The sequence below is a fragment of the Phyllobates terribilis genome, unplaced genomic scaffold (genome assembly GCF_046119375.1).
Source record: "Phyllobates terribilis strain yellow unplaced genomic scaffold, ASM4611937v1 Scaffold_5__5_contigs__length_657084704, whole genome shotgun sequence".
Lineage (NCBI taxonomy): Eukaryota > Metazoa > Chordata > Amphibia > Anura > Dendrobatidae > Phyllobates > Phyllobates terribilis.
In genome coordinates, this window is record NW_027362765.1 from 246,068,610 (window position 1) to 246,092,697 (window position 24,088).

The 24,088-nt window shown below is 48.8% G+C and overlaps 1 long non-coding RNA gene and 1 other non-coding gene across 3 annotated transcripts; both read left to right on the plus strand.

The window, feature by feature from the left end:
• Positions 1 to 1,911: 1,911 nt before the first annotated feature.
• Positions 1,912 to 6,094, plus strand: LOC141271093 (uncharacterized). 2 transcript variants are annotated; one of them, XR_012321828.1, is made up of 3 exons: positions 1,912 to 2,005; positions 3,157 to 3,193; positions 5,442 to 6,094. It is a non-coding gene; the product is annotated as an uncharacterized lncRNA (long non-coding RNA). The 2 variants fall into 2 exon arrangements; XR_012321829.1 differs by having other exon boundaries at positions 1,940 to 2,096.
• On the plus strand, positions 2,029 to 2,168 carry LOC141151333 (small Cajal body-specific RNA 16). Its single transcript, XR_012247020.1, has one exon.
• Positions 6,095 to 24,088: the final 17,994 nt, after the last annotated feature.

A 24,088-nucleotide genomic window follows, 5' to 3' on the forward strand; every position in this document is an offset into this window, starting at 1 on the left:
AGCATGGTTCAGCGAACACATGTGGATTTACCTGCGTTCAATAGAATGCAACGTTTTGGAAGCAGCAAAAATTTGCGTCCAAAGCGCTGCTAGGTCTGAATTATGTGAGCAGAGACGAAAATTAAAAAAAAAAATGGCGTAGGCTCCCGCATCATTTTTATAACCAGCAGCCGCCTGCTGGGGGTTGATATTAGTAGCCGTGGAAGGGGTCATTAGCCTACAATGTTCCATGGCTTTTAATATCAGCCCACAGCTGTTTGTTTAGCTTTACTGGCTAGATTACTGGGAAAAAAATTGACGTGGGGTCCCCCTATAAAATCTAACCAGCAAAAGCTAAACTTGACAGCTGCGGGCTGATATTAATAGCCATGGAAGGGGCCATGAATACTAGACCCCTCCGCGGCTAATAATATCACCTCTCAGCAGTCCCAGAAATGGCGCATCCATAAGATGTGCCAAATCTGGCGCTTAGTCTCCGCTCTGCCCACTGCTCTGTAGCGGTGGCGTGTGGGGTAATGGGGTTGGGGTTCACGTCAGCCTTGTATTGGCGGCTGATATTAAGCCCAGATTAGTAATGGAAGGTGTCTATAAGATGCCTCCATTACTAATCGAGTGGTGAAATGGTCAGCGCTTTTTCAATAAAAGACATGGCCAGAATAAAGTATTTTAATGAAATAAAACACACACGGTTCTACAATTTTTTTTAATTACCCGCCTCCGCGAAGCCCTCGATCTCCTGAAAAAAACAAACAACAATATTCCTCACCTGCCCGCCGTCAACGACGCAGTCCACGTAACGCCAAGTGTCCCACAACGATCTGTCACTTCTATAACAGTGACATCAGCCATCACTGATGTCACTGCTGTAGAATACAGCACTGTATACTGACAGGTGTGTAAAATCACCTCCTGTCAGTGTACATGCTGCAGGGGGTCACTGGGGTTCATCAGCTGAAGATCAGCAATCACCTGGTCGCGTGCCCATCAGGTGATCAGTGACGTCACCGCAGGTCCTGGCAGTACACTGCGGGGTGCGAGCCCACACCCTTCAGTGTACTGCTGGGCACCAACGAGAGAAGATCGCCGCCGGGGACCAGGAGGACACTGGGGACCGCCGGACAGTGAGTATAAAAGTTTTTTATTATATTTTTACTTTTTTATTCTTTTTTTAACTACCCCGGGCACGCTGGCTGGGAAGAGCAGACTGCTGCTCTTCCCATCCCCGCTGTTATCAGCCAGAGCAGCAGTCGGATGAGAGGAGTAGCAGCCTGCTCTCCCAACCCGGGTACCAGCAGCAGCGCGATCCTGCGCCTATTGATTTTCATTGAAACGCAGCAAATCCGCAGGTACAGATATTATACATGCGGGTTTGCTGCGATTCAATGCAAGTCAATGGGTGCGAATTCACCGCGGAATCGTGGCTGAATTGGTTATGCTGCGGTTTTTGCCGCAATGATAGTCTGGTGCTGAAATTTCCGCATCATGTGCACAGCACATGCGGATTATCATTGCTATACATGGCAGAGCTTTTACCAAGCGGTTTTAATGCGTTTCCGCGGCGGTGAAACGCATTAAAACAGCATGGTGTGCACTCAGCCTGCATTTGTTTTAGGGGCGTTTTTTGTCCCGATATTTGTGCTGGCAAGTGTGAGTGTGCTGACTACCGAGCTATACGTACGTAATGTACAGGCGGAGCATTCTTCAAGCCTATACAGCCCTGACACAACTGCCACAGGTGCTAGCCCCGCCCACTTTAATCTGATCACGTGACGTACTTTAACCATCCCTACACAACGTGTTCCCAGCAGCTGGCGTTGTCTTCACTAGTGCGCAGCCGCCTTCCTGCGCTCGATGATTGGCTGATTTGTGCCTCTCTCCCCTCGATGATTGGTTGTTGGCTAGTTCTTTCGCGCGATGATTGGATGCTGCGTAGATAAAGTCCCGTTATTGGGGGCGAGGGCTGCGGCGCCATTTGTAGTGTAATGTGTCGCACAGGAGGAAGCAGGTAATGGCTTATGCATGACGTGTGTGGTCTGGGCTCCGGCTTCTGGTTGATGTACCAGACGGCCTCGCCCTGGCCTAGAGCAATCCACCAGGTGAGTCCTGGGCAGTAACAGGTGTGGGCATCTCCTAGTGTCTGCTGCCCATGTATGATACTGCGGACAGTTGCGGGTGGGGCTTGCCCGGCTTAGCTGCTGGTGAGTTCTCAGAAGTCCTTAAGGTCTTCTAGTCTGAGCCCATCGATTCACTGACCCTATGTATGAGGCACACAGTGGGGAAACATCATCTGTATGGGCTCTGGCATGTAATGGTGGTTCTGCTCCTAAACCTGGTGAATGTGTAGAAAATCAAATCCTGGCCTTAAAGGCTACTCCAGCCAGCAGTACCTGCCTCTCCTGTGACCTGGGATGCTGATCTCTGTAGGTCCACTTTGCCGTGGCCTGAGTGAGATAGTACTTGACTCCCATGCTTCTCCTGATCCAGCTCCTTGGAAGGTTTGAGGCAGCAAGTAGTGAGCTAGAGAAATGGGGACCCTCCCATAGAACACTATGGGATCACTTTTTCACATGTTAATTTGAGTCATTAGAAATGAGGCCTTCCAAAGTTTGTAAGCCCTGGTTGTTTGGCCCTCCTAGGTCTTGGAGGGAGGCAGCGGTGATGATGAAATGCACAGTGGGATTTAAAGGAGTTGTCCACTACTTTTTTTAAGAGAACCCAAATGTATTAACCCAGTGATAAGAGGTTTTGTAAATACCTTGCTGTGTCCTTATTGCCTGTGAGCAGCGCTATCCTTGGCCGCTCACAGGCGTCACGTGACCCCTGGCTGCAGCCGGCTCTGACATCCGCTGATGTCACGTCAAGTTGCAGTTGGGTATCTCTTTTGCGTTCCCTGTTGAGTGTTATCCCTGGCCGCTCACAGGCATCACGTGACCTGCCGATGTCCCACCGCACACTTTCCCAAAGAATGAGGGAGAGCACACGGTGGATGCTGGGTGTGATGCATAGGGTAACCCCACCCACAGCCCATCACTGGGCACAGGCAAGAAGGACACAACAATCTATTTACAAAACATCTTAGTCACTGGGTTAGTACATTGGGGGAAAACTCCTTTAAGGTGCTAATCTAGACTAACTTTCCCTTCTCCTATATTCCAGGTATACAGTAACTGGTCCCTCATCAGGTATGACCATGGTAAGGAGTTTTCAGCTTTACCTCTTGGTTTTGATACCTTGCATTCCACTAATGGGAATCTGATCTCTGAAGACTTCCTTCACATTGGGATGCAACATAAAATGGTTGACTTGGCACAGGGAACCCTTGAGCAGTCTTGGAGTTGTCTGTATTGTTGACCGACACCATATTTTGAAAGAAACATGTCAGCACTTTCATGGTGCTAACAATCAATGCACTTCTACTATGGTTTTGTTTGTATGGTGTAAATGTTACTGTGACTCATGATTCTCCAGGTCTGCACAATTACAGCGATAAACTAGTGGTTTTTTTTGGCCTCCTTAGTGAACTTAAACCTGCAGTACTACATTATTGAATGATTTGGAGTAAGTGTTAGTATCATTTAAACCACAGCATATAGCTGAGCTTCAGAGACCAAGATGGCTGGGACAGAGGCCTTCAGCAGACCCCTTGTTGCTGTAGTAGTCAATTGGCTTACTGTAATCTGATTACAGGGGGCTGGTAAGTGCAAGCGGCAGCATGTGTTCCATTTAAATGCTACTGTAAGATTCACAGTGGTGTTTAAATGGTTAACAGCCAATCTCCACCCACATCTGCTAGACAGATGCTATATATATTTTAATTATCTGCTGTGTGTGATGAGAGCTTGGCTCCTGAGCACTCTGCACATGCTGTAAGCCCAGCAAACTCATACATGTACATGATATGGGGGTTAATGTGTAATGACCTCCTCTTTCCATATGCCACCTACGTGCTTGCATTCGTCCCTGCAGGATCAGGCTACATGGGGTTAGTTACCAGGGTTGTGGAGTCGGTAAGCAAAACCAGACTCCTCAATTTCCACGACTCCCTCATACATGGCTCATGTGTAAGTGATAAATTTACTGTAGCACAGATTCATCTCAGCTAAAAGTCTAGATCCTTAGATCAGGAATAGGACAGACATTTATAGGACATTTCATAACTTTCCCAAATTCTTATGAAAAAATATTCCCAACAAACTGCATTGAACTACTGTACCCAATGTATTATATATTTTAGGAGGTGGTCCATTTTATACGGACTCTGACTTCACAGCCCTGTTAGTTACAATGGTTTGTTACAGCGGAGTCTTCATTCAGTTGTCTGAAACTCATTGATAGAACATGGTGCTCAAGTCACTCCTAAAAGTTCTGTGAAAATAGATGACTGCACATAAATGTAATCCGTGATGTCTGGTTTTAATGACCTCTTGTCAGTAGGTTTTTACTATCTAATCTGAGGACAGCACAATGTAAGACATGCATGTCAAACTCCAGCCCGTGGGCAAAATCTGGCCTGCAGAGTGGTCATATTTGGCCTGTGACACCAAAACCGCCACCCTGTATGTGGGGCCATTATTCTGTATGGAGGTCTATGGGGGGCCCTTTATACTGTATACAGGTTGGCCCAGAACTTTGTCCAAGTTGTTCATTTTGCCCTGTGTTTGACATCCCTGATGAAGGGGCTGAGATGTATTTCAGGGATGTTCCCTCATAGAATGAATGTGTTATCACTACCTGGACTACACTGCACATGAGCCCTGGTCCAACGCCACCCGCAGCTTATGGTCAATAGATGATGTACACAGAAAGCTGTGCTGTAGGTGCAGTTTCTGAGCTCTGCTTCATGCTACATCTAAACTGAGTTATAACTGCAGCACCCAGTAAACTAAGTGATAAATTGTTGGATTCAGGGTCTCTTTGCCTACATCAGGCTGCTGTCAGATAAGATGGAAAAAACCCGCTGACTGATTCTCTTTAACAAAGGAGAAGCTTTGCTTACTTTTGGTGTACAAGAAAAATTACTGACATCTGAATGAGAATAGACAAATGGTTCTGCATAGATAATTACAAGTTTCTTTTTGAGCCATGCATTAAGATTATTTGCTCAGTGACATTATTATAATGAAGGACTAATAATAAACCTAGATCATTTGATGTAACTTCTGGATGTCTGCTGACTTGACCTTCACTTGGGGCTCATGCAGACATCATGGATCTTGGTGCAATGTACAGACTGGTCACTGGTTTCCTGACCAGAGCATGACAACTTCATGTTTTTCTGAGGCTGTTATACTCTAGTCTGGAGACCTGCAGGCCAGTCCCTGATCAAACAGAACCATGGATGTCTGCATGAGCTCTTAGACTTTTACCTAATGTTGTTCTGTCAATTGATCTGGAAAATTAACAATCTAATTGTTTGGGCTTATTTCTATTTTCTCTTGCAGAATGGCGTGAGCTGTGGCACTAGTGGTGAAGGCTGCATTTGGACTTCGCTTCAGCATAATACAAGTTGAGCAGTTTGCCTTCTGCATTGGATAAGCATATCTTCCACTGTCATGGAATTGTCATTCTTAAAGCTGCTGTTTTTAACCCCTTCACAACATATGATGTAGACTTGCATTTTGTCCCTGACTGATGTGGGCTCACATTCCAAGGCTGCATGTTTCCTGGCAGATGATGGATGCTGTAGTCAGCCATGTGCTGCTGTGACAGCAGAATGTGCCGGCAGGGGAACGCATCATTCCATGCACCTGTGATGTGATCACAGGTCTGCTCACATGTCAATTTTATGTATGATAAGGTGGGGGAGGGCTTTATTTCAAGAGACATCCTTCAAACAGTGGAGATGAGTAGCAGTAACCATAAGTTGGTACCCATTGAGTGAGTGAAATCAGGGAATGTCCATACACATAATGAGACTTGGTAAGTGTCAATCTGAAGGATTTACTTTTACCTACAAATCTGCCAGGTAATGAGTTAGGGGTGTGATTACAGCATCATTCAGATGTGAGGTGTTTACACTCTGAACCAAGAATATATGTTAAGTTCAACTGTTTGCTTCCAGTGTTAATGTACAAATAAAAATGTATTTCTGTAAGATTGTCCATGGTTTGTTTTCTTGCATGAGTTGTAGGGGCTTCTTTGTTCTTTAAAACCATCCTCGTGCTAAGCTGTCAAAGGCGATCAGGGAGATCTGACACTTGGCACAAGCTGTAGCTTGAATAGTGCCTGATATTTACTCTGGAGTACAGCAAGGGTACAGTATGCTGCCCAGTAAGGTGTGTGGGTTGTTTTTTTTTTTTTTTTTTTTTTTTTTTTTGCTAGCCTTCCTCACTCATTAATGCTTGGCAAACATACACCACATGGGTCAAGAAAATACGTATACCATATTGCACACACGCTTTGATATGTGCATGTGTCTTCAGTCAGTTCCATGCTTGCATCTTTGCGTGTGTTTGATTATCTTGGAGCAGTTTCTGGTTTGCACATGCATATTTGACTTTCTAATTTTATTGAACTTTCTGAACACATGAGCTGCTATCTTTGATTAACCATAAATTGTCCTAATGTCGTCAAATCTATCTTCATCTGGATCCCCATCTTTGTGCTTTGTGCTCTTTAATATTAGCATGCATGTGCGACATGGGTTGGGCACATATGTGCACTTTTTGATTATACCCAAAGTGTTCACATGTGCATTGATATTTCCAGATCTAACCAAACAACCCTGTTATTTATACACTACTGCATTTTACTTACAGCAGGGTATTTGCTCACTTTGTTTCGCTTAAGTTTTATTGTACAGTTGAGAATAGCTACCCCTCCTTTGACAGCAGCAGGGCACATTGCCCAAGTCCACCCTGTGCAGTATGGATAGTACTACTACACATGCACCGTGTCTCTGCAAAATAAGGAAGGTACACACTATATAGAAAAGTGTCTACTGAGCATATGTGACCTCTCAAATCTACAGGACATATCCATATGCACCCAAATAGGCAAAAACCTATTTGCTAACAGGTCCCCAAATGTAAATTATTAATTGGCATCACCAGCACATGTGGGCTGTGACAGGCCAGCAGAGGAGCAGTGAGGGGGCGTTTCCAAGTGGCTACGGGTCAGGAAGAATGACTTCATGTGATGTCAAAGACACGTGACCACTCTGATGGAAGCCCCGCCCACATGCTCATTTCCAGCCCCACAGCACCCATGCGCACTGCCAAATCGGCCATCTTTGTTCAGGGCAAGTTAAGGACAAAATCCGCTCTTTCCACCAATAAAAACGCTAGAAATGGTCACATGATCGTAACATCATCAAAGGGGCAGAGACAAGGTAAACAAATCGGCCATCTTGGCTCACGGCAAGCCAAGGGCAAAAATCAGTTACAGCCCACCCACCAATAGAGATGCTAGAAATGGTCATGTTACCATAACATCATCAAGGGGGCAGAGACATGGTAAACAGTTTGGCCATCTTGGCTCAAGGCAAGTCAAGGGCAACATAAGCTACAGCCCACCCACCAATAGAGGTGCTAGAAGCAGTCATGTGAACATAACATAATCAATGGGGCAGAGACAAGGTAAACAAAGGAAGGAAGAGTTCGGATAAAAGAGGGGAAAAAAGAGAAAAAGAAAAACACTTAAATATATGGACTGCAATTGTAGCCACGGCTGCATAGGCACTGCAAAATATATGAAATCACATAATGTAAACATAGTGCTGCGATCTATTATGCAAATTTACATCACAGCGCACAGTGTAATAGTCCAGCTTACACATATCATTCTTCCTGACCCGTGGCCACTTGGAAACGCCCCCTCACTGCTCCTCTGCCGGCCTGACACAGCCCACATGCGCCGGTGATGCCAATTAAGCATCAGAGGTGCTTCTGTAAAACTCCCCATTTGCAGACTGCTCTCCACATGTCCCCGGAAGCAGTATCTAGCGAAACACGTGTCGGGGCTGCACTTTGATATGTTGACACGGAGGGACGCACGACTCCTGGATACAGTATGGGTGAGCAATAATTTACATTTGGGGACCTGTTAGCACTTTAGAGAGGGATATAGGGATGGATTCTTCTACCCTTGTTATATTCCTTGTCATAATACTGGGACCCAATTTTGCTACTTTGCACAAGGACCCTTAACTGTACCAGATGCACTTTATCTTCCCTCTGTTGCCTTCGTGTTATTCTTTTCTCCTACCTTTCCTCTCTGCTCAGTCCTTTGTTTATCCCGTTATTGTCTCCAAGATTTATATAAGCTGTCCACAATGTAACCGATTAATAAACGGAATTGCATTTTGAGCACTAGCATAGACATTCTTGGTGTTTTTATTTGGGCCATTATGTACTCATTATTTTTTGGTTTAGAAAATTAAGTATGTATCCCAGAAAATTATTGCAATTACACGTTTTGTTATGCACATGTTTATTTCCTTTTGTGTGTATTGGAATTACACGAAAAAAAACGCAAATTGGACATAATTTCAAACAAAACCCCAAAAATGGATAGGACAAAATTGTTGGCACCTTTACAAAATTGCGGGTAAACAACTTTGTTTCAAGCATGTGATGCTTGGTCAAACTCATCTGTGACATATAACAGGTGTGGGCAATATGAAAATAACACTTGAAACCTGATAAAAAGGAGAGAAGTTAAGTAAATCTTTACATAGTGTGTCATGTGTGCCACACTAAGCCTGGAGAACAGAAAGAGGAGTAGAGAACTGTCAGGAGTTGAGAACCAATATTGTTGAACAATATTATCAACAATCTTAAGTGATCTTGATGTTCCTTTGCCCACGATATGCAACATAATCAAGAAAGTTACAACCCATGGCACTCTAGATAATCTCCCTGGATGTGGACAGCAGAGAAAATTTGATGAAAGACTGCAATGCATGGATGATGGATAACCAGCCCAATCAAGTTCCAAATAAATTCAAGCTGTCCTACAGGCTCAGGGAGCATCAGTGTCAGCACAAACTATCCGTCGACATTTAATGAAATGAAACGCTATGGCAGGAGACCCAAGAGTACCCCACTGAGAAAAAGAACACAGTACCTACAGTCCAATATGGTGGCTGTTCAAAGATGTTTTGGGGTTGTATTGCTGCCTCTAGCACTGGATGCCTTGACTGTGTGCAATGCATCATGAAATCTGAAGCTTATCAAAGGATTTTGGGTCGCAATGTAGTGCCCAGATCCAGAAAGCTGGGTTTGTGTCCTAGGTTATGTGTCTTCCAGCAGGACAATGACCCCAAACATACTTCAAGAAGCACCCAGAAATGGATGGAAACAAAGTGTTGGAGAGTTCTAAAGTAAACAGCAGTGAGTTTGGATCTAAATCCCATTGAACACCTGTGGAGAGATCTTAACAGCTGCTGAGTAAAAAAATGGATTGCACACGGATGACAAATGAGAAAAAATCATCCCACTCTCCTGGATGAGAATGGGACCAATTATTATTATTTTTTTTTTTATACGCTTGTGTGAACGAACCCTAAGGCCACGGCCCCACTATCAGTATTTGGTCAGTATTTTTTCTCAGGAGTGGGAGACAAAACCAGGAGTGGGTGATAAATGCAGAATTGGTGACTTGTTTCTATTATACCTTTTCTCTGATTGTTCCTTGCCTGTGTTTCTGTGCCTTCCTGCCTGTGCCTGAATTCCGCATGTGTCTACCAGCCGTATCCCTACTGCTAATCCAGTTCCTGGCCAGTCCTGCTTCCCTGCCCCTTTGGGGGCAGCTGCCGTGGCTCCGGGATCTGTCCTGGAGTAGCACCTGGCGACCACCTGGGTTCAAGTCTTACCACACCATCAGGGGCTCTAGTGAAGAACCAAGTGTTCACTTAGTTATGCTCCTCCAGGCTTTCCCCGAACCGTGGGACATTGGTTCCACAACCACATGCGTAACAGGCACCCATGGAGATTTGTGTGCTCAGATAACTTTGAAAGTTAATTAGCCTGTTAGTGTTATAGCTTGTTCACTATCAACATTAGGAAAGGCCAGATGATATAAAGTTGCCAGCTTTATAAAAACCCAGCCTCCTCTAACCTTATGCCAAAAAACAGCCACCATGAGTTCGTCTAAACAGCTGTCTAGCACTCTGAAAATGAAAATGGTGGAGGCCCACAAAGCAGGAGAGGCTATAAGAAGATAGAAAAGCATTTTCAAGTTGCCCTTTCCTCCGTTCAAAGTGTAATTAATATGCTAATTGCCTCTTCAGAGAAAAATAGGTGGCGCTGTAGAGTCCAAGTCCTCTTTTTCTCTGAAGAGGCAATTTGCATATTAAATTTCCTAGAGAATCATTGCACGGCGAATAAGCCTCCTTACCTTGACATGCCAGAGCCGATATGTCACTCTCCACAAGGAGAAACGTTACCCCTTAGACCTCAAATGTAATTAAGAAATGGCAGTTAACAGGACAAAGCAAAATTTCAGTGAGAGCTGCTCATAGGATTGCTAGAGAGGCAACTCAGAACCCCCACTTGACTGCAAAAGACCATCAGAAAGATTTAGCAGACTCTGGAGTTGTGGTACATTGTTCTACTGTTCAGAGACACCTACACAAATTTGGCCATCATGAAAGAGACATCAGAAGAAAACCTCTCTTGTGTCCTCACCATAAAATTCAGCATCAAAAGTATTATTATTATTATTTATTATTATAACGCCATTTATTCCATGAGTATGAAAAATAACATCTAAACAAGTCTGATGCATTTTGGAAACAAGTACTATGGACCAATGAGGATAAAATAGAACTCTGTGGCCACAATGATCAAAGGTATGTATAGAAAAAAAAAGGGCAAAGAATTTCAGGAAAAGAACATCTCGCCAATCAATAAGCATGGGGGTGAATCAACCATGCTTTGGGGTTCTGTTGCAGCTGATGGCACAGGGAACATTTCTTGGGTAGAGGAAAGTATGGATTCAATGCAATTTCAACAAATTCTTGATGGAAACATAACACCATCTGTAATAAAGCTGAAGTTGAAAAGAGGATGGCATCTACAAATGGATAATGATCCTAAACACACATCAAAATCCACAATAGACTACCTCAAAAGGCACAAGCTGAAGGTTTTACAATGGCCCTCACAGTCCCCTGATGTAAACATCATTGAAAATCTGTGGCTAGACCTCAAAATACCAGTGCATGCAAGACGAACCAGGAATCTTACAGAACTGGAAGAATTTTCAAAGGAAGAATGGATGAGCATCCTTCAAACAAGAACTGAAAGACTCTTGTCTGGCTACAAAAAATGTTTACAAGCTGCGATACTTTCAAATGGGGGTGCTACTAGGTACTAATCATGCAGGATTTTATATATATATATATATATATATATATATATATATATATATATATATATAGTACAGACTAAAAGTTTGGACACACCTTCTCATTTAAAGATTTTTCTGTATTTTCATGACTATGAAAATTATACATTCACACTGAAGGCATCAAAACTATGAATTAACACATGTGGAATTATATACTTAACAAAAAAGTGTGAAACAACTGAAAATATGTCTTATATTCTAGGTTCTTCAAAGTAGCCACCTTTTGCTTTGATGACTGCTTTGCACACTCTTGGCATTCTCTTGATGAGCTTCAAGAGGTAGTCATGGGAAATGGTTTTCACTTCACAGGTGTGCCCTGTCAGGTTTAATAAGTGGGATTTCTTGCCTTATAAATGGGGTTGGGACCATCAGTTGTGTTGTGCAGAAGTCTGGTGGATACACAGCTGATAGTCCTACTGAATAGACTGTTAGAATTTGTAGTATGGCAAGAAAAAAGCAGCTAAGTAAAGAAAAACGAGTGGCCATCATTACTTTAAGAAATGAAGGTCAGTCAGTGTGAAAAATTGGGAAAACTTTGAAAGTGTCCCCAAGTGCAGTTGCAAAAACCATCAAGCGCTACAAAGAAACAGGCTCACATGAGGACCGCCCCAGGAAAGGAAGACCAAGAGTCACCTCTGCTTCTGAGGATAAGTTTATCCGAGTCACCAGCCTCTGAAATCGCAGGTTAACAGCAGCTCAGATTAGAGACCAGGTCAATGCCACACAGAGTTCTAGCAGCAGACACATCTCTTCAACAACTGTTAAGAGGAGATTTTGTGCTGCAGGCCTTCATGGTAAAATAGCTGCTTGGAAACCACACAGGACACACGGTTTGGGTAAACTTCCTGCAGGTTTATTGTGCGGTATAAGCTCCAGCAGCGTGCCATAAAAATAACCAGTCCCTCTTGGTGTTAACGAGAAAACAAAAGATGAGATATAACAGAGTCCTCTAGCCAGCAAGGCCTTTGCCAGCTGCAGATAGTCCTGTGAAGTTTCAGCAACACCAGTCCTCTGGTGTTGCTCTCTGGCATCAGCCACACACAGCCTGGAGACTTCAATCTCCAGACCACACACTCCACCCAGGAAAACAAATTGACTGAACAGTTAAACCCTGTTTAGCCACACCCTGAGGGGGAGGTATGGGGAATGACTTCCCTCCTATCTCTACGTCATTCTCATAAAATCACACCCTTTTAAAGAGGTAACCCCCATAACATGCTGGCAGAAATTCCGTAGGTCTTAGTTCACACAGGAGAGCATCCTGAGTGACACATACCTCCTCTCGCATATAAAACCAGTGACTCTGTCACATATTCTCCCCCTCTGCCCAAAGTCGGGGATTGGGCACCTTTCGATACCAGACAGGGAATTCTAGAAAGGGCATCAGGGTTCCTGTGTAACTTTCCGGACTTATACTCTACGTGAAAGTTGAAGTCCTGAAGAGCTAGGAACCATCTAGTTACTCTGGAATTTTTACCCCTCTTTTCCTTCAACCATCTCAATGGGGCATGGTCTGACACCAACTTAAACTTTCGGCCTTGTAGGTAATATCTAAGCATATCTACGGCCCACTTTATGGCTAGACACTCTTTCTCTACTATTGCGTAGTTCTTCTCGCATGACGAAAGTTTCCGGCTCAGATAGAAAATGGGATGCTCTTCCCCATTTATCTCTTGAGAGAGTATGGCTCCTAGACCAACCTGTGAAGCGTCTGCCTGGACCACAAACTCTTTCTTAAAGTCTGGTGCGACCAGGACTGGCTGTTTACATAGTGCTGACTTCAACAGTTAAAACGCAGTCTCTGTCTCCTCTGTCCACTTCACCTTGGTTGACCTTGAGTCTTTTAAGAGATCCATCAGTGGCACGGCGATCATAGCAAAATTTGGGATAAACCGCTGGTAATATCCCACCATTCCCAGGAACCCTCTTACTTGTTTCTTGGAGATCGGTTGCAGCCAGTTCTGGATTGCTTCCACTTTATTGACCTGCGGTTTTATTTCACCTCTCCCGACAACATAGCCCAAGTACTTGGCCTCCTCTTTTCCGACGGCACATTTTCTCAGATTTATGGTAAATCCCGCCTTCCTTAGAGCATCCAGAACGGCCTGTAGTTTAGGTAGATGGCTATCCCAGTCTGGGCTAAAGATTACAATGTCGTCAAGGTAGGCCACGGCATACTTCTTATGTGGGGCTAGGATCCGGTCCATAACCGTCTGGAAGGTGGCTAGGGCCCCCTGTAGTCCGAACGGCATCCGAATGTACTGGAAGCACCAATCAGGTGTCGAGAAAGCCGTCTTCTCCTTGGCCGTCTGTCAAGAGTGGTGATGTACCTCGCCGGTCCAAGCCTCTCGATGAGTTTGTCGACGCGGGGCATCAGGTACGCGTCACACTTGGATACCTCATTCAACCAGCGGTGGTCATTACAAAATCTCTATTCTCCATTGGGTTTTGGCACGAGGACTATTGGGCTTGACCACCCACTCTTTGACTCCTCTATCACCCCGAGGTCTAACATCCTCTTCACCTTGGCCGAGATCACCTCCCTGCGTGCTTCCAGAATCAGGTACTGCTTCATATTCACTCTTACGTGTGGCTCTGTTAGCACGTCATGCTCTATCACCTGAGTATGCCCCGGCAACTCTGAGAACAGCTCCAGATTCTGCTGTAGTAGTTCTCGACACTGTTGCTTCTGGGCCGGCGATAGGGTCTCTGCTATAGTGACCTCCTCCACCTTGCCTTCGGGTGCGGCTCCCAGGCAAAGAATTTCCACAGGTTCCTTGTCCCGCCACGGCTTGAGCAAGTTCACATGGTATATTTGGTGCGGCTTTCTTCCGCCAGGCTGGTGGATTTTATAATTAACCTCGCTGACTTTCTTCACCACCTAGTATGGACCTTGCCATTTGACCAGGAACTTGCTCTCGACGGTAGGGATTAGCACCAAAACATGGTTCCCAGGCTGGAACTGCCTCAGCCTCGCTGATCGGTTATAGACCCTTGCCTGAGCTTCCTGCGCCTGGAGGAGATGCGTTTTCACGATCGGCATCACTTTCGCTATTCTTTCCTGCATCTGGGTGACATGTTCAATGATGTTCTGGTGTGGCGTAGCCTCGGTTTCCCAGGTTTCCTTAGCGATGTCCAGGAGCCCTCGCGGATGTCGTCCATACAGGAGCTCAAACGGAGAAAAAACGGTAGAGGCTTGAGGAACCTCCCTTACCGAGAAGAGCAGGAAGGGCAGCAGGTAGTCCCAGTCCTGTCCATCCTTCTCTACGACTTTCTTGAGCATCACTTTCAGGGTCTTGGTAAAGCGCTCTACTAAGCCGTCGGTCTGCGGATGGTAAGCGGAGTTTTGCAGCTGGGTAATCTGGAGGACCTTGCACAGCTCCTTCATTACCTTGCTCATGAACGGGGTCCCTTGGTCTGTTAGGATTTCCTTCAGCAGACCGGTCCTGGCAAATATATGGACGAGCTCCCTGGCTATGCATTTACTCAACGAGTTCCTAAGCGGCACTTCTTCTGGATACCGGGTTGCATAGTCCATGATCACCAGGATATATTGGTGGCCTCAGGCTGATTTGACTAAGGGCCCTACTAGATCCATAGCAATCCTCTCAAAGGGGATCTCTATCACCGGTAGTGGAACTAATGGACTACGGAAGTGGGAAGAGGGAGTGGTTATATGGCAGGTAGGGCAGAACCTACAATAGTTTTGAATTTCTCGGTAACACCCTGGCCAATAAAACCTCAGTATCCTTTCCTGAGTTTTCTCGACCCCTAGGTGTCCCCCCAGAACATGTGAATGGGCCATATCTAGTACCCTTCGTCTCTATGGCCCCGGCACTAACAGCTGTTCCACTATCTCACCGCCCCTTAGTTTGGCCACCCAATATAGCAACTCCCCCTGCACTGCAAAGTGGGCGAACCTGGTGCCAGCCCCCGGCTCTTGGGCAACCCCATTACATACAGTAACCTGGTCAAATGCCCCCTTTAAGTTCAGGTCTCGAACTTGAGCAGTCCCAAAGATCTCTCCGGACATATCTAACTCAGGGAGGTCGGCCTCCTCGGTCACCATCTCATCCTCGTCACCGGCAAGGATGCACAGTGGGAACTCATCCACCTGAGACTTCATCGGGGGTTCTTCTCCAGGGACCTGGCTTTTGCCCACGCTACTTAGTCCAGTTCCCTTCCCCCACAAGTCCCAAAATAAAGAAAAATCAAGGCCCAGTATAACAGGATGCATCAGATCCTTAACCACTCCGACTTCGTGGGACTGGGCAATACAGTCTGTTCCCACTGTCACTGTAGCCATGGGATAATCCTTGGCATCCCCATGGATGCACCGAATGCCCACAGTTTTGGAAGGGATCAACTGGTGAAGAAAGGTAACTCTGATTAGGGTCACCAGACTCCCAGAGTCCAACAGTCTAAGCATCTTTACCCCATTAACGGACACGGCACACTCTTTCGGCCCTTCGCCGGGTCGACAGTCCACACTTGAGGCTGGATAAGCATAATAGGAGACCCGTCTACCTAGGCTGCAGTCCATGGGCTCAGTGGACATATGACACCTGGCGGCTACGTATCCAGGGTTGTGACACCGCCAACAGACTATATCTTTAGCAACAGTCCTTCTGGCATCTTCAGTGGGAGTGGGACACCCCCCAGAAATGGCCCTAGACCCCTTCCGTGGTGAACCTGCCCCCTTTTGGGTATCCCAGTACGGAGAAGTGACTATATCGGGTTTCCCGAGGGATTTCTCAACCACCTGGTACCTCTCTACCAGGCCGATGAAGTCATCTGCGTTCTGGGGATCGCCCTGGGCAACCCAAGTCTGTATTGGCTTGGGAATGGAGAGCACGAATCTATCAATCACCACCCGCTCGACCATCTGGGCTGGAATGGAGGACTCAGGCTGCAACCACTTCTGAACGAGATGCAGTAGGTCAGACATCTGCGAGCGAGGGGGCTTGTCGCTGGCATATGCCCAGTGGTGGACTCGTTGGGCTCTCACCACCATATTTACTCCCAGGCGTGCTACTGACGCGCCCCCTGGGACATATTCCTTTTTGAGGGGAATACCCGGCACCGGATCAGATGGGGGGTTGTAGTCTCCGAGCGGCTGTGACCCGGCCCCGTGCCCAGGGCGTCAAGCTCAGTGTTATGTGGCAGTCCTACAGATGTTATTAAGAGTTCTTTTGTGTCGACTACGCCACCCGTTGTGATGCGGTCACTGTGGCCGCCGCTGCAGCAGGGTCCGCTGAGGCTGATGGTGCAGGTGCAGCTTGAGATGGGATAACCCCCAACGGGTGGGGTATAGCCTCAGGGGGAACAGGTGCAGAGGATGGGGGTTGTGGTGGTGTAGTGCAGACGGCAGTGAAGACAGAGTCGGGTTGTGCAGTTAAGGGTGTTTACTTACTGCAGATGTTGTACTGGTCACTCCAGCTTCGAGTGACCACCCGAGCCGTGCTGCGTCCACCAGGTCCTGGATCCAGCCAACCCCCAAACAAGTCCGGAGCGTGGCCCTGAGCTCTCCTTCTGTCCCGTTCTCTGGCCGTCCCCACCAGTAATCCACCTAGGTCCAGCTCCCTCGGGCCTTCTGTTGGGACACCCTTGGCCCTGGGTTCCCTGACCCTTCATGTGGTGTGCCTTCGGGGTGGATGTGATGGGTGACCGTGGCAGACGCTGCCCACGGTCTCCGGTCTCTGGCTGGGGAATGTTTTTACCCCCACCAGCTTGGGTTCCGGTACCCTGATGCCGACTCTTCACCCGGTGCTTTTAGTTGGGATCTCAGAGTCCTTCTCTTCTGTGCTCTGGGTCTCTCTCTTTTCTCCTCTCTCACTCTGGGTCTTTGTCTTTCTTCTCTCCTCTGCTCCTGACTTGTTCTCTGCAGCTGACTGACTCTCTGCATCTGATCCTCTGCATCTGACCCTGATCTTAGTTGGTGCCCACCTTATATACACCCTCTATGTGTGAGCTCAGGTGACCAGCACCCAATGAGCTCCTATCTTTACCCAGGCTGCTCCCCCTATCTGCCCCTACACTACATGGGATGTACCACCCCCCTCCCACTCCAGCCAGGAACAGACTCGGTCGTACCTGCACATTTCTAAGTGGGAGTACCGTCGGCCTGTTCCCCGGAAATGGGATGTGTGTAGTGCATGCAGCCTACCGAGCTCAGTTCCACTCTCCATCCTTGCCCGGGAGTGGAATATCACACCTCTGGGTTGAGGTGCAATACTCCTGTAGCAGCCGAATCCTCAGGGTGCTACATTCCCCCCTGGTAAATCACAGCACGTCCTCGGGCTGTAAAGACAAAAACACCAAAACATACAAAAAATTTTTTTTTTTTTTTCATATAAACATAATAAAACATATAAAACATTATATATATAAAACTTTTCATATAAACATTCTCGTCGTCTCTTGTTTCAGGTTCCTCCTCCGGACACTGTGCAACGTGTGTCCGGGAAAAGTGCGACAGTCTCTTAGAAAAACTGGTTTTCCTATAAAACCGGTAGGGGGCGCTTTAGGACGCGCAACTATTTACAAGGGATATGGCCGCTCTCAGTCCTCGGCCAGGTAGAGGGAAGGGAATGGCTGCTCACAGTCCTCAGCCTGTGGGATTAAGGGGTTAACGGGTAAACAGTTCACTCAGCTGGTCCCAACGGGGACTACATATAAGTATCAACAGTTTCTTTGGTACCCGGTCGGGTAACTATTTACATCACTTCTCTGCCGCACTCAACGGCGTCTTCCTCCTGCTCTTTGCTTACAGCTGGTTGTTACTTCAGACCCGTCCGGGTCCTCTTGCTCCTCCTCCTCGCACCGCAACTCCTCCTCCGTCAGGCGGTGTACGTGGAGGGCGTAAGGTCCTTTGGCACACTTGTGCCGGGTGAAGGTGACCTCGTCTCCGATGTAGAGGTCACGACCTCTGTGCCCCTCCGGCAGATGGGACTCCACGTCTCTGCGCGTGACAAAGACGTCGCCGGGGATGTTGTTGTCTCTGATGAAGCCCCACCCGTGCTGCTGGTTAAACTTGATTACAGTCCCGGTGGTACGGGGACTGTGCGCTGCACGGGGGTCCCTCCTGGTCCGGCTCTTTTGCTCGGCGCTCCTTATTTGGGCCTGTTGTTCCCGGACCCGCCTCTCTCTCCGCTCCCTCGCAAACTCCTCGAGCTGTTGGCGGCAGCACTCCGCACGCTCTGCTGCAGCTGCCCTAGTTTCCTGAGTGAACCCCATTAGATCTTCTCCGGTGGGGTCCCACTCAAACTGTGCTTCCGCTAGCGGGGGCGAGATCCTTATTACGGGCTTCGGAGCCGGAATCAGGGGTGCACACATGGCCCCAACCCTCCTCTGGTGCTCCAGTTCGTAATACTTCTGGGGCCAGATGAAAGGCTGCCCGTCCGGCCACGTGTGCTGGGCAAACAAGTCCTCTCCCAGACGCGGCACCCTTGGTTTTACGGGTGCGGGCGCGGTGGTGGTGGCGCCCGGGTTGCCCAGGCCTTGCGGCCAGGCCTGGGGCACCTGGAAGGTGAAGGGCACCGTTAATACGGCGGCGCCCTGGGCTACCTGGCCTTGCGACCAGGCCGGAGGCTCCGCAAAGGTAGGGGGCGCTGTTGGTGTTGCGGCGCCCGGGAATTCTAGGCCCTGCGACCAGGCTGGTGGTACTTCCTGCTTGGTCACGCTCGGGGTCGAGGCGTGTGACGTCACAGGGGTCGCGGCGGCGGCTTCCGGTTGGGGCCTAGTCTGCGTCGGTGACATGGCGTTTTCGGGCACAGCAGGGGGACTTTCGGGCTCTGCGACGGGGAGCTGGGGCAGGTAAGCGGTGTCACGGCTTGGGGTATAGGCGTCCCCTTTACCTGCCTCCATGCGTTCGGCTCCCTCCTCGGCGCCGTCTCCGGCCTTGGGTCCTCCCGCGCCATCCTCAGAGGCGGTCTCCTTCCTCATCTCGGCTGGCGTGCTCCGGGTCTTGGTTTCAGCTTGCGTCTTGGTTTCAGCTTGCTGGGCCATCTCCCGGCTCCATTCCGCCAATATCTCGCGCTGTACCCGGGCCATCCTCCGTGCGAGGCCCTCCAGGGCAGTCTGCGCACACTCCCGGTCTCGGGGGAGCTGTGCAAGGACCTCCACTAGGCCTAGTGGGGTCGTGGTGTCCAGCAGGCTCCTGACCAACGGGTCGGTGCTGCTCTGCTCTTCTTCCAGCAGGCTCCTGGCCAGCGGGCCGGTGCTGCTCTGCTCTCTGGACATCTCCGGGTGAGCTTCTCTGCTACTCCTCTCCAGACTTCTTGTCTCCGGGTGCGCTCGCTCCAGACTGCTCCAGGCGGCACCCATCTTCGCTCTCTTCTTTCGTCTCCTCCCACTTCGAGGGCGGTCCCGGGGCAACTCGGTGACTGTCAGCTCCAGGGGTCGTTCTTTCACGCTGACAGACACCTCCAGCATCACAGTCTCTGTTGGTGGGGGCGGTTTCCACTTTTGGCGCCATTTTCTGTCCTGGCCCACGATGGGAGGTGGCCTCTTGCCCTCCTTTGGCACGCCCATAATGGCGTCCGCTGCTCTTCCAAGGCGGGAAATCTGCGGTTTTGGCGGGAAACGTCGCCCAGTGGCGGGAAACTCTGCAGATGGCGGGAACAAGTTGGAAATGGCGGACAATCGGCGGGAAACGACTGGTGATGGAGTCCGATGGCGTGGACCCTCCGGAACCGGCGGGAGACTTCTTTCTGAGGTAAACTTGCACTTTTCTTCAGGCACGCAGTACCCGGGTGCTGCGGGCACGTAATCCTGCCGACTACGCCAAAGTTGACGCGCCCCCTGGGACATATTCCTTTTTGAGGGGAATACCCGGCACCGGATCAGATGGGGGGTTGTAGTCTCCGAGCGGCTGTGACCCGGCCCCGTGCCCAGGGCGTCAAGCTCAGTGTTATGTGGCAGTCCTACAGATGTTATTAAGAGTTCTTTTGTGTCGACTACGCCACCCGTTGTGATGCGGTCACTGTGGCCGCCGCTGCAGCAGGGTCCGCTGAGGCTGATGGTGCAGGTGCAGCTTGAGATGGGATAACCCCCAACGGGTGGGGTATAGCCTCAGGGGGAACAGGTGCAGAGGATGGGGGTTGTGGTGGTGTAGTGCAGACGGCAGTGAAGACAGAGTCGGGTTGTGCAGTTAAGGGTGTTTACTTACTGCAGATGTTGTACTGGTCACTCCAGCTTCGAGTGACCACCCGAGCCGTGCTGCGTCCACCAGGTCCTGGATCCAGCCAACCCCCAAACAAGTCCGGAGCGTGGCCCTGAGCTCTCCTTCTGTCCCGTTCTCTGGCCGTCCCCACCAGTAATCCACCTAGGTCCAGCTCCCTCGGGCCTTCTGTTGGGACACCCTTGGCCCTGGGTTCCCTGACCCTTCATGTGGTGTGCCTTCGGGGTGGATGTGATGGGTGACCGTGGCAGACGCTGCCCACGGTCTCCGGTCTCTGGCTGGGGAATGTTTTTACCCCCACCAGCTTGGGTTCCGGTACCCTGATGCCGACTCTTCACCCGGTGCTTTTAGTTGGGATCTCAGAGTCCTTCTCTTCTGTGCTCTGGGTCTCTCTCTTTTCTCCTCTCTCACTCTGGGTCTTTGTCTTTCTTCTCTCCTCTGCTCCTGACTTGTTCTCTGCAGCTGACTGACTCTCTGCATCTGATCCTCTGCATCTGACCCTGATCTTAGTTGGTGCCCACCTTATATACACCCTCTATGTGTGAGCTCAGGTGACCAGCACCCAATGAGCTCCTATCTTTACCCAGGCTGCTCCCCCTATCTGCCCCTACACTACATGGGATGTACCACCCCCCTCCCACTCCAGCCAGGAACAGACTCGGTCGTACCTGCACATTTCTAAGTGGGAGTACCGTCGGCCTGTTCCCCGGAAATGGGATGTGTGTAGTGCATGCAGCCTACCGAGCTCAGTTCCACTCTCCATCCTTGCCCGGGAGTGGAATATCACACCTCTGGGTTGAGGTGCAATACTCCTGTAGCAGCCGAATCCTCAGGGTGCTACACTACGATCTCTGTCTTTAGCTTGGCGTATTCCTTGGCATCCTGCAGTGCCAAGTTGTAATATGCCTTTTGGGGTTACTCTGACAAATATGGTGCCAGAACCTCTGTCCACTGTTCTGGTTGAAGGTCTCTCCCGATCAGCCACCCTCTCGAAAACTGTCAGAAATGCTTCTACATCATCCCCGGTGGTCATGTTCTGCATGGATCGCCTTACCACCTTCATGACGTGGGAGTCATCAGTCAGCCCTGGGGTTGGGGCGGTCGCTCTGCCCTGGATGGCGTCCGCCAGAAGCTGTATCTGATGTTGCTGCTCCTGCTGGTACTGCTGCTGCACCATTTGCTGCAACTGGATCTGTTGTAGTAACAGTTTGGTCGTCTCCTGTTGAGCTTGCTGCTGCTGCAGGATCTGCTGCTGCTGTAGGTCCCGGTGTTGCTGTAATTGTTGCAGGTGCTGCTGGCTCTGGACTAAATGCTTAATAAGCTCCTCCATGTTGCCGGACATCTCTGGCTGGCTGATGGCCTTCACCCAGGACATCCACCATCCCTGTGGCAGGTACACATGTTCCTGGATCTTTGCCTGCATTCTCCACCAACTGTGGTAAAGCGATTTGCTCGGCTCTCTGGAGGCGGACACAGGACACACGGTTTGGGCAAACTTCCTGCGAGTTTATTGTGCGGTATAAACCCCAGCAGCGTCCCATAAAAATAAACAGTCCCTCCTGGGGTTAACGGGAAAACAAAAGATGAAATATAACAGAGTCCTCTAGCCAGCCCGGCTGCAGATAGTCCTGTGGAGTTTCAGCAACACCAGTCCTCCGGTGTTGCTCTCTGGCATCAGCCACACACAGCCTGGAGACTTCAATCTCCAGACCACACACTCCACCCAGGAAAACAAATTGACTGAACATTTAAACCCTGTTTAGCCACACCCTGAGGGGGAGGTATGGGGAATGACTTCCCTCCTATCTCCACGTCATTCTCATAAAATCACACCCTTTTAAAGAGGTAACCCCCATAACATGCTGGCAGAAATTCCGTAGGTCTTAGTTCACACAGGAGAGCATCCTGAGTGACACATACCTCCTCTCGCATATAAAACCAGTGACTCTGTCACATATTCTCCCCCTCTGCCCAAAGTCGGGGATTGGGCACCTTTCGATACCAGACAGGGAATTCTAGAAAGGGCATCAGGGTTCCCGTGTAACTTTCCGGACTTATACTCTACGTGAAAGTTGAAGTCCTGAAGAGCTAGGAACCATCTAGTTACTCTGGAATTTTTACCCCTCTTTTCCTTCAACCATCTCAATGGGGCATGATCTGACACCAACTTAAACTTTCGGCCTTGTAGGTAATATCTAAGCATATCTACGGCCCACTTTATGGCTAGACACTCTTTCTCTACTATTGCGTAGTTCTTCTCGCATGACGAAAGTTTCCGGCTCAGATAGAAAATGGGATGCTCTTCCCCATTTATCTCTTGAGAGAGTATGGCTCCTAGACCAACCTGTGAAGCGTCTGCCTGGACCACAAACTCTTTCTTAAAGTCTGGTGCGACCAGGACTGGCTGTTTACACAGTGCTGACTTCAACAGTTAAAACGCAGTCTCTGTCTCCTCTGTCCACTTCACCTTGGTTGACCTTGAGTCTTTTAAGAGATCCATCAGTGGCACGGCGATCATAGCAAAATTTGGGATAAACCGCTGGTAATATCCCACCATTCCCAGGAACCCTCTTACTTGTTTCTTGGAGATCGGTTGCAGCCAGTTCTGGATTGCTTCCACTTTATTGACCTGCGGTTTTATTTCACCTCTCCCGACAACATAGCCCAAGTACTTGGCCTCCTCTTTTCCGACGGCACATTTTCTCAGATTTATGGTAAATCCCGCCTTCCTTAGAGCATCCAGAACGGCCTGTAGTTTAGGTAGATGGCTATCCCAGTCTGGGCTAAAGATTACAATGTCGTCAAGGTAGGCCACGGCATACTTCTTATGTGGGGCTAGGATCCGGTCCATAACCGTCTGGAAGGTGGCTAGGGCCCCCTGTAGTCCGAACGGCATCCGAATGTACTGGAAGCACCAATCAGGTGTCGAGAAAGCCGTCTTCTCCTTGGCCGTCTGTCAAGAGTGGTGATGTACCTCGCCGGTCCAAGCCTCTCGATGAGTTTGTCGACGCGGGGCATCAGGTACGCGTCACACTTGGATACCTCATTCAACCAGCGGTGATCATTACAAAATCTCTATTCTCCATTGGGTTTTGGCACGAGGACTATTGGGCTTGACCACCCACTCTTTGACTCCTCTATCACCCCGAGGTCTAACATCCTCTTCACCTTGGCCGAGATCACCTCCCTGCGTGCTTCCAGAATCAGGTACTGCTTCATATTCACTCTTACGTGTGGCTCTGTTAGCACGTCATGCTCTATCACCTGAGTATGCCCCGGCAACTCTGAGAACAGCTCCAGATTCTGCTGTAGTAGTTCTCGACACTGTTGCTTCTGGGCCGGCGATAGGGTCTCTGCTATAGTGACCTCCTCCACCTTGCCTTCGGGTGCGGCTCCCAGGCAAAGAATTTCCACAGGTTCCTTGTCCCGCCACGGCTTGAGCAAGTTCACATGGTATATTTGGTGCGGCTTTCTTCCGCCAGGCTGGTGGATTTTATAATTAACCTCGCTGACTTTCTTCACCACCTAGTATGGACCTTGCCATTTGACCAGGAA